At 45.1% G+C, this 10,697-nt stretch overlaps 1 non-coding gene across 1 annotated transcript; it reads right to left on the reverse strand.

The window, feature by feature from the left end:
* Positions 1 to 9,837: 9,837 nt before the first annotated feature.
* On the reverse strand, positions 9,838 to 9,912 carry Trnas-cga (transfer RNA serine (anticodon CGA)). The gene has a single exon. It is a non-coding gene; the product is annotated as a tRNA-Ser (tRNA).
* Between the last annotated feature and the right edge of the window lie 785 nt (positions 9,913 to 10,697).

The following is a 10,697-nucleotide window of genomic DNA, read 5'->3' on the forward strand; positions in this document are numbered from 1 at the left end:
CTAAGGGTTCAAACTGTCTCCATGACAAATTTGAACAATATCTGTTAAGCTGTTTGGACTCTAAAACGAAACAGACTGTGTTACAAAGTAGAAAAGCAACTGAGAGAAAGAAGCGGCGTCGGTTTCTGCAGGAGGCGGCCATCATTTTGTAGGACAATGTTCGGGCACGCTCGGTTCAAGTCGTGACTGATTTGATCGGTATATAGGGATGGGGAGCGCCGCATCACGCACCACACTCATCTACATCTATATTTATACTCCGCAAGCCACCCAAAGGTGTGTGGCGGAAGGCACTTTACGTGCCACTGTCATTACCTCCCTTTCCTGTTCCAGTCGCGTATGGTTCGCGGGAGGAAAGACTGTCTGAAAGCCTCCGTGCGCTCTCTAATCTCTCTAATTTTACATTCGTGAACTCCTCGGGAGGTATAAGTAGGGGGAAGCAATATATTCGATACCTCATCCAGAAACGCACCCTCTCGAAATCTGGCGAGCAAGCTACACCGCGATGAAGAGCGGCTCTCTTGCAGAGTCTGGCACTTGAGTTTGTCAAACATCTCCGTAACGCTATCACGGTTACCAAATAACCCTGTGACGAAACGCGCCGCTCTTCTTTGAATCTTCTCTATCTCCTCCGCAAACCCGATCTGGTACGGATCCCACACTGATGAGCAATACTCAAGTATAGGTCGAACGAGTGTTTTTTAAGCCACCTCCTTTGTTGATGAACTACAGTTTCTAAGGACTCTCCCAATGGATCTCAACGTGGTACGCGCCTTACCAACAGTTAATTTTATATGATCATTCCACTTCAAATCGTTCCGCACGCATACTCCGAGATATTTTACAGAAGTAACTGCTACCAGTGTTTGATCCGCTATCATATAATCATACAATAAAGGATCCTTCTTTCTATGTATTCGCAATACATTACATTTGTATATGTTAAGGGTCAGTTTCCACTCCCTGCACCAATGGCCTATCCGCTGCAGATCTTCCGGCATTTCGCTACAATTTTCTAATGCTGCAACTTCTGTGTATGCTACAGAATCATCCGCGAAAAACCGCATGGAACTTCCGACACTATCTACTACCTCATTTATATATATTGTGAAAAGTAATGGTCCCATAACACTCCCCTGTGGCACGCCAGAGATTATTTTAACGTCTGTAGACGTCTCTCCAGTGATAACAACATGCTGTGTTCTGTTTGTTAAAACTCTTCAATCCAACCAGAGAGCTGATCTGATATTCCGTGGGCTCTTACTTTATTTATCAGGCGACAGTGCGGAACTGTATCGAACGCCTTCCGGAAGTCGAGAAAAATAGCATCTACCTGGGAGCCTGTATCTAATATTTTCTGGGTCTCATGAACAAATAAAGTGAGTTGGGTCTCACACGATGGATGTTTCCGGAATCCATGTTGATTCCTACAGAGTAGATTCTGGGTTTCCAAAAACTACATGATACTCGAGCAAAAAACATGTTCTAAAATTCTACAACAGATCGACGTCAGAGATATAGGTCTATAGTTTTGCGCATCTGCTCTACGACCCTTCTTGAAGACTCGGACTACCTGTGCTCTTTTCCAATCATTTGGAGCCTTCCGTTCCCCTAGAGACTTGCGGTACACGGCTGTTAAAAGGGAGGGCAAGTTCTTTCGCGTACTGTGTAGAATCGAATTGGTACCCCGTCACGTTCAGTGGACTTTCCTCTGTTGAGTGATTCCAGTTGCTTTTCTACTCCTTGGACACTTATTTCGATGTCAGCCATTTTCTCGTTTGTGCTAGGATTTAGAGAAGGAACTGCAGTGCGGTCTTCCTCTATGAAACATCTTTGGAAAAATGTGTTTAGTATTTCAGCTTTACGCCTGTCATCCTCTGTTTCAATGCCATCATCACCCCGGAGTGTCTGGACATGCTGTTTCCAACCACTTACTGATTTAACGTGAGACCAGAACTTTCTAGGATATTCTGTCAAGTCGGTACATAGAATTTTACTTTCGAATTCACTGAACGCTTCACGCATAGCCCTCCTTACGCTAAGTTTGACATCGTTTAGCTTCTGTTTGTCTGAGAGGTTTTGGCTGCGTTTATACTTGGAGTGAAGCTGTCTTTGCTTTCGCAGTAGTTTCCTAACTTTGTTGTTGAACCACGGTGGGTTTATCCCGTCCCTCACAGTTTTACTCTACACGTACCTGTATAAAACGCATTTTACGATTGCCTTGAACTTTTTCCATAAATACTGAACATTGTCAGTGTCAGAACAGAAATTTTCGTTTTGATCTGTTAGGTAGACTGAAATCTGCCTTCTATTACCCTTGCTAAACACGTAAGCCTTCCTCCCTCTTTTTATATTCCTATTAACTTCCATATTCAGGGATGTTGCAACAGCCTTATGATCACTAATCCCTGTTCTGCACATACAGAGTCGAAAAGTTCGGGTCTGTTTGTTATCAGTAGGTCCAAGATGTTATCTCCACGAGTCGGTTCTCTGTTTAATTGCCTGAGGTAATTTTCGGATAGCGCACTCAGTATATTGTCACTCGACGCTCTGTCCCTACGACCCATCCTAAACATCTGAGTGTCCCAGTCTATATCTGGTAAATTGAAATCTCTACCTAAGACTATAACATGCTGAGAAAATTGATTTGAAATGTATTCCAAATTTTCTCTCAGTTGTTCTGCCACTAATGCAGCTGGGTCGGGAGGTCAGTAAAAGGAGCCAATTATTAACCTAGCTCGGCTGTTGCGTGTAACCTCCACCCATAATAATTCACAGGAACTATCCACTTCTACTTAACTACAGGATAAACTTCTACTAACAGCGACTAACTCTCCACCACCGGTTGCATGCAATCTATCATTTCTACCTGTCTGTACCTTTGTAAAAATTTCGGCAGAATTTCTCTCTGGTTTCAGCCAGCTTTCTGTACCTATAACGATTTCAGCTTCGGTACTTTCTATCAGCGCTTGAAGTTCCGGTACTTTACCAACGCAGCTTCGACAGTTTACCATTACAATACCGATTGCTGCTTGGTCCCCGCATGTCCTGCTTTGCCCCGAACTCGTTGAAGCTGCCGCCCTTTCTGTACTTGCCCAATGCCATCTAACCTAAAAAACTGCCCAGCTCACGCCACACAACCCCTGCTACCCGTGTAGCCGCTTGTTGCGTGTAGTGGACTCCTGACCTATCCAGCGGAACCCGAAACCCCACCACCCTATGGCTCAAGTCGAGGAATCTGCAGCCCACACGGTCGCAGAACAATCTCAGCCTCTGATTCAGACCCTTTACTCAGCTCTTTACCAAAGGCCCGCAGTCAGTCCTGTCGACGATGCTACAGATGGTGAGCGGTGAGCTCTGCTTTCATCCGGCTAGCGAGACTGGCAGTCTTCACCAAATCAGATAGCCAGGGAGGGTTTCCTCCGATCCATAGCGACACACATCATTGGTGCCGACATGAGCGACCACCTGCAAATGGGTGCAACCTGTACCCTTCATGGCATCCGGAAGGACCCTTTTTCACATCTGGAATGACTCACCCCGGTATGCACACGGATTGCACATTGGTTTTCTTCCCCTCTCTTCCCCTCTCTGCCCCATTACGCGCCTGACGTTGGAGCTCCCAACTACCAGTAAGACCACCCTCTGCGACTGCTCGGATCTTGCAGACTGAGGGGCAACACCTGGAACAGGACAAGCAGCCACGTCAGGCCGAAGATCAGTATCGGCCTGAGACAGACCCGGACTTGCGCCCTTCTGAGCTCAGCTTGATTCCTGACGTGAAGGTAGCGTTCTCGCTTTCCGCGTCTGGGTTCCCGGGTTCGATTCACGGCGGGGTCAGGGATTTTGTCTGCCTCGTGATGGCTGGGTGTTGTGTGATGTCCTTAGGTTAGTTATGTTTACGTAGTTCTAAGTTCTAGGAGACTGATGACCATAGATGTTAAGACCCATAGTGCTCAGAGCCATTTGAACCATTTGTCGAACTTTGGGGTATTCGGTTCGGAGCTGTTATGGAGATACGTCAGACAATAGACCGCTCCATTCGAACTACCTAATCAACTGGCGTAGTTAGGGGTATCTTGCTCTTTCGACATCACTGGCGATGGCTTATATACATGAGCTGTTCAAAAAATATCCGACCTTTTTTAATTGTTGAAATCAACAATGGTATCAGGGTGCGCATGGGCTCATGTTTTCAGGCATATTTAGCACACATACCTGATTTTCTCCACTACTTCGGAACACTTGCAAGTCGTACACGTTGGATTTAGTATTCTGAGCAAAATGACGTCTTTACATCACATTTGGCTCCAAGCTTGGCGATTCTCAAGTTGAAACCATCGTGTGTTTGTGGACAAAGTAATGGGTACTGCAGGGCTAAAGGAGTGGTACAACCATTTCAAAGGTAGCCGCTAATCAATGAAGACAGAAGCCAGTTAAGGTACGCCCGCAATATCAACAAATCAGGTCGTTACTGATCCCGCAATATTGCTGGTGAAGCAGAATGGACTAATCACTATGAGAGAAGTTGCAGTCTAATCTAAAAGCCGTAAAGTCAACTAAATAACAAGGTATTACAATAACTAACGTCCGCCCCCGGTAGCTGAGTGGTCAGCACGACAGACTGTCAATCCTAAGATTCCTTCGATTCCCGGCTGGGTCGGAGATTTTCTTCGCCCAGGGACTGGGTGTTGTGTTGTACTAATCATCATTTCATCCCCATCGACGCGCAAGTCGCCGAAGTGGCGTCAAATCGAAAGACTTGCACCAGGCGAACGGTCTACCCGATGGGAGGCCCTCGTCACACGCCATTATTATTATACAATAACGAACAACTTAAATTGGAAAGAACACATAGAAAATGTTGCGGTTAAGGCTAACCAAAGACTGCGTTTTATTGGCACAACACTTAGAAAACGTAACAGACCTAGAAAGGACACTGCCTACACTACGCTTGTCCGTCCTCTTTTAGAATACTGCTGGGAAATGTGGGATCCTTACAAGATAGGACTGACGGAGTAGATCTAAAAAGTCCAATGAAAGGCAGCACGTCCTCCTATTATCGCGAAATATGAGAGAGTGTGTCACACAAATGATACAGGATTTTGGCTGGACATCATTAAAAGAAAAGCGTTTTTCTTTGCGACGGAATCTTCTCACGAAATTCCAATCACCAACTTTTTCCTCCGAATGCGAAAATATTTTGTTGACACCGACCTACGTAGGGAGAAACGACCACAACGATAAAATAAGGGAAGTCAGAGCTCGTATGGAAAGACACAGGTGATCATTCTTTCCGGGTGCTATGCGAGATTGGAATAATAGAGACTTGTGAAGGTGGTTCGATGAACAATCTGCCAGGCACTTAAATGTGATTTGCAGAGTATCCATGTAGATGCAAGTATAGGTGGTCACATTTTTATTATCCCCTGTATGTGTATATCGCTTCACACGGACTTTGTTACCTCTATGTCGATAACTGCATCATTTTCGAAATATGTGAGCTTACTTATATTATCTGTAATGTTAATATACAACATGAACAGTAAGGCTACCAACACACTCCCTCTGGCACAAGTGGTTACATTTACACTTATAGATGAACTCTTCATTCAGGATGAGATGATGTGTCCTCCCTACAAAAATATTTTATTGGCCGTACTCTATACGGTGCAGGCAAACGGTCAACTACAATTGCTGTTTACTGTGCGGTAACCTCTAGCGTATCAGAAGCAGTTTAGGAACATTTTTTCAAATGAGTATACGCACTCGTATTTCGGCAGGTGCACAGTTTTGCCATTTCAATTTTTGCACGTTCCCCAGATACCTTTTCGAAAATTTCGAGCAAAACAAATAGAAATCTTTATTACATCATGAAACAATGAAGAAGCAAATTCGGATTTGTTCGCAAGCCCGAAGCAGAATCTAGTACAATAATCATTGATTTTAACAAAGTAGCTGTCGATAGGTTTTTTTCGTTGCTAACAAATGTAACTGACAATCACAAACTAATGACTTCTCAAATAACTAATTGTGATGGAACAGGCGTCTCGGTTAATGCTAAAAACCAATCGAACATCGCAGCTTGCAAAGGGAACCGTCCAGTGCGATCGTTAACCTCTGCAAAAAGGGGCGAAACTGCAACCAGCCTCATTAGTACTTCAGCAAGCGGAGCTGACATTCCTCCTACGATTATTTTTCCACGAAAGAAGAAGCAGAAAGAATTTGAGTTAGGACTGGCAGCAGGAGGTTGCGCTGAGGTCCACAGCACCGCATGGATGGCCACAGAGTCATTCTTTGTATGGTTTCCACAATTTGTGGTATTTTCTAAGGCATCAAAGCACGTCCCAGTTCTCCTTATATCAGATGGCCACTCAGCTCATACCACGAACAATGACGTTATGGACAACGCGAGGGAGAGTGGCGTTTCTTCACCACCACATTGCTCTCACAGACTTCAGCCGCTTGATGTTTGTTTTATAAATCCTCGTTATAGTGATCAGCTTCGAAAATGGCTGCGAAGCCACGCAGGGAAAGTCGTAACTGTCTTTCAAATTTCAACGCTTTTTGGTTCAGCTTTCGTCTAAAGCGCAAAAATGAAAACCGCTATTAAAGGTTTCGAAGCTACTGCAATATGGCCCACGGACCCATCCATATTCACGACGCACACTTCCTCCCGGCACACACAACTGACAGCGGACGTGATAGGCCGTCAGATAAAGGGGTTATTATATCTGAACAATTGTAATTGCCTCCACCTAGCACACCAGCTGAAAAAGACGACTCAAACGGGCTGGATAATCAAGCGGACGAGGTTTCAGCTATTTGTTACAATGAACTGCCGCCTAAGAATAACAAAGTTATTGGGGCTAATTGTTCTAATCTTGGGTGCTCTTGGATGACAACTGACAACACAACCTCCTCATTTCATATTTCACCTGAGATTCTGATTTTCTTGTCAAAAGTTAACGAAAGCAAGAAAAGAGCGAGACTGAAAATGGGGAAGAACGTTGTTTTAACTGATTCGCCGTACAAAAAAAGAGTTAAAAGTCATTAATGGGAGAAACAGAAAAAAGAACTTTGACAAAGAAGAAAGAGCAAACAGAAAACTTTTTGCGAAAGAGAATAAAGTTAAGAACTCAAAAAAGAGAGAAAGAATCTGAAGGTAAATGGAAAAAAGGAGAGAGAATACAATACTAACGAGAGTGATTACGAGGAAAGTTCTGACTGTCAATGTGTATATTGTGGTGGGTTATATTCAAAATCAGTTGGAGGTTGGGTAGCTTGTTCCACGTGCAAAAAATGGACACACGATTCTTGTGCAGGAATAGATAGCGAAGATGATGAGTGTCTCCCCGTGTGTGAATTTTGTAAACAGCCTCAAGAAAAGGATACGATACATGAAAACTGTAGTTTGACATTAATACTCACTTTGAACTAAAAAAAATTCCGAGCAAGCCAATATTTTCTGCATTTCCGATAATTTTATACGTTTTTGTAATCACTTGTATTTACCACCCCATTCTACCGCGTGCAAATGATATAAATTTCTGTTTTTGAGTCAGAAAATATTGTTGTTTTATTTTATGGCAATGTTCTTGTATTTTTCTGATTAATACATCATAATGTGTTAATATAAAAATTTGTAGCTCTCTTATTTATCAATTTTGTACATTTAATCAAAGTTTTCAACTGTGTACCCCATTATACCTTGGATACCCCAACGTGTCGGATAAGAAAGATAAAAATACAATCACTACTCGTTTCTTCAACGACAATTTAAGCTGTGTTCAGTGGTTCCTCCCAGAGTTCATCACGATATATTCCGAAAAAAAATCATAGTTAACGAACATTATAAATTGTTCTAGAAACGAAGGCAATCACAGTTAACATTTAATAAGGCCACTGGTATCCTTCGAAATGCAACTAATCAACGTCATGCAGAACGTCATGGGTCACAGTGGATGGGTGGAATCGAAATATGACATTTACCCACGATCGCTTCTTTTTGTCAATTTGTGCCATTAATTTCTCTGCTCCCTAATCTGATTTCGTATCTCCCCTTCAGCTATTCGATCAAAGCTTTTTTAGCATTCTTCTACACCACCACATTTCGGAAGTTTCTAGTCGTCTCCTGTTTGGGGAACCAGGCATGTTAACTACTGATTCGCAATATATTTATTCCGAAAGGCAAAAGGAACCCCGAAAACAATGAAAATAATTTTGTTTATTGGTGATTGTACCAGTTTTATTTACACTTAGTGCGAATATGAAAGTATTTTAGTCCAAATCCTTATTTGAAGGTCCTAAATGTCGGTTTAAATGGCTGCTTGCTATGTAAGACATGCCCACTTGTTTCTCTGTGCCATCTCTTCTTTGAGACGATAAGCCTAGGGACATTTTACCCGTAGCTTTGAGCTTTCACCTATGAATACATTTTTTCTTGTCTCGTAGTCAGTTTACTATTAGCACATTAATATTGTTATTCCCTGTTGCATTTTGCCTACTCCTGCCTTGCCGCGTCTCAGGAGGCGTCTTGTCGGGTCTAGGGAGGGAATTCTCTAACCTAAAAAATACCCCATGTGCACTCCACACGTACTCCGCTACCCTCGTAGCCGCTTCCGGCGTGTAGTGCATGCCTGACCTATTCAGGGGGACCCTACATTTCTGCACCCTATTGCGGAGGTCGAGAAATTTGCACCCCAGCTCTCCGAAGAATCTTCTGAGCCTCTGGTTTAAGCCTTCCACTCGGCTCCAAACCAGAGGACCGCGATCGGTTCTGGGAACGATACTACAAATAGTTAGCTCTGATTCCACCCCGCGAGCGAGGCTTTCTGCCTTCATAAAATCCGCCAACCGCCTGTACGAAATGAGGATGACCTCTGAACCCAGACGGCAGGAGTCATTGGTGCCGACATCAGCAACAATTTGCAGTCGGGTGCACCCAGTGCTCTCTATCGCCGCCAGTAGGGCCCCCTCCACATCTCGAATGAGACCCCCCGGCAAGCAGACAGAGTGAACACTGGCCTTCTTCCCCGACCTTTCCGCTATTTCCCTAAGGGGCTCCATCACCAGCCTAACGTTGGAGCTCCCAATAACTAATAAACTCCTCCCCCCGTGTGCCTGCTCGGACCTTGCTGAAGGAGCAGCCACATGTCCATTCACAGGCAGAGCAGGCGATGCCACACGGCCAGCCTCCACATTGGCCCAACTGTGCCCGGTACCCGCGAAGATGTCTCGACAGCAGGGACAGTGGGTGAAGCATCTAACACCTGAGGTGCACCATGCGACGCACCAGACTCCCCACTGCCGCTACACTCCGAGGCAGCAGCCTGAAGATGGCTGACCGCGGCCATCAACACGCTCAGCTGTTCGCGAAGAGTGGCCAGCGTCCGTACACAGCAGTCACACATCCTATCCATCCTAAGGAATCAATTTACCGAAGAGACTTAATCAACTTTTAAGTATCCAGAATGAGATTTTCACTCTGCTGCGGAGTGTGCGCTGATATGAAACTTCCTGGCAGATTAAAACTGTGTGCCCGACCGAGACTCGAACTCGGGACCTTTGCCTTTCGCGGGCAAGTGCTCTACCAACTGAGCTACCGAAGCACGACTCACGTCCGGTACTCACAGCTTTACTTCTGCCAGTATCCGTCTCCTACCTTCCAAACTTTACAGAAGCTCTTCTGCGAAACGTGCAGAACTAGCACTCCTGAAAGAAAGGATACTGCGGAGACATGGCTTAGCCACAGCCTGGGGGATGTTTCCAGAATGAGATTTTCACTCTGCAGCGGAGTGTGCGCTGATATGAAACTTCCTGGCAGATTAAAACTGTGTGCCCGACCGAGACTCGAACTCGGGACCTTTGCCTTTCGCGGGCAATTGCTCTACCAACTGAGCTACCGAAGCACGACTCACGTCCGGTACTCACAGCTTTACTTCTGCCAGTATCCGTCTCCTACCTTCCAAACTTTACAGAAGCTCTTCTGCGAAACGTGCTGAACTAGCACTCCTGAAAGAAAGGATACTGCGGAGACATGGCTTAGCCACAGCCTGGGGGATGTTTCCAGAATGAGATTTTAACTCTGCAGCGGAGTGTGCGCTGATATGAAACTTCCTGGCAGATTAAAACTGTGTGCCCGACCGAGACTCGAACTCGGGACCTTTGCCTTTCGCGGGCAAGTGCTCTACCAACTGAGCTACCGAAGCACGACTCACATCCGGTACTCACAGCTTTACTTCTGCCAGTATCCGTCTCCTACCTTCCAAACTTTACAGAAGCTCTTCTGCGAAACGTGCAGAACTAGCACTCCTGAAAGAAAGGATACTGCGGAGACATGGCTTAGCCACAGCCTGGGGGATGTTTCCAGAATGAGATTTTCACTCTGCAGCGGAGTGTGCGCTGATATGAAACTTCCTGGCAGATTAAAACTGTGTGCCCGACCGAGACTCGAACTCGGGACCTTTGCCTTTCGCGGGCAAGTGGTCGGGCACACAGTTTTAATCTGCCAGGAAGTTTCATATCAGCGCACACTCCGCTGCAGAGTGAAAATCTCATTCTGGAAACATCCCTCAGGCTGTGGCTAAGCCATGTCTCCGCAGTATCCTTTCTTTCAGGAGTGCTAGTTCTGCACGTTTCGCAGAAGAGCTTCTGTAAAGTTTGGAAGGTAGGAGACGGATACTGGCAGAAGTAAA

The sequence above is a fragment of the Schistocerca gregaria genome, unplaced genomic scaffold (genome assembly GCF_023897955.1).
Source record: "Schistocerca gregaria isolate iqSchGreg1 unplaced genomic scaffold, iqSchGreg1.2 ptg000214l, whole genome shotgun sequence".
In the NCBI taxonomy this organism is placed as follows: domain Eukaryota; kingdom Metazoa; phylum Arthropoda; class Insecta; order Orthoptera; family Acrididae; genus Schistocerca; species Schistocerca gregaria.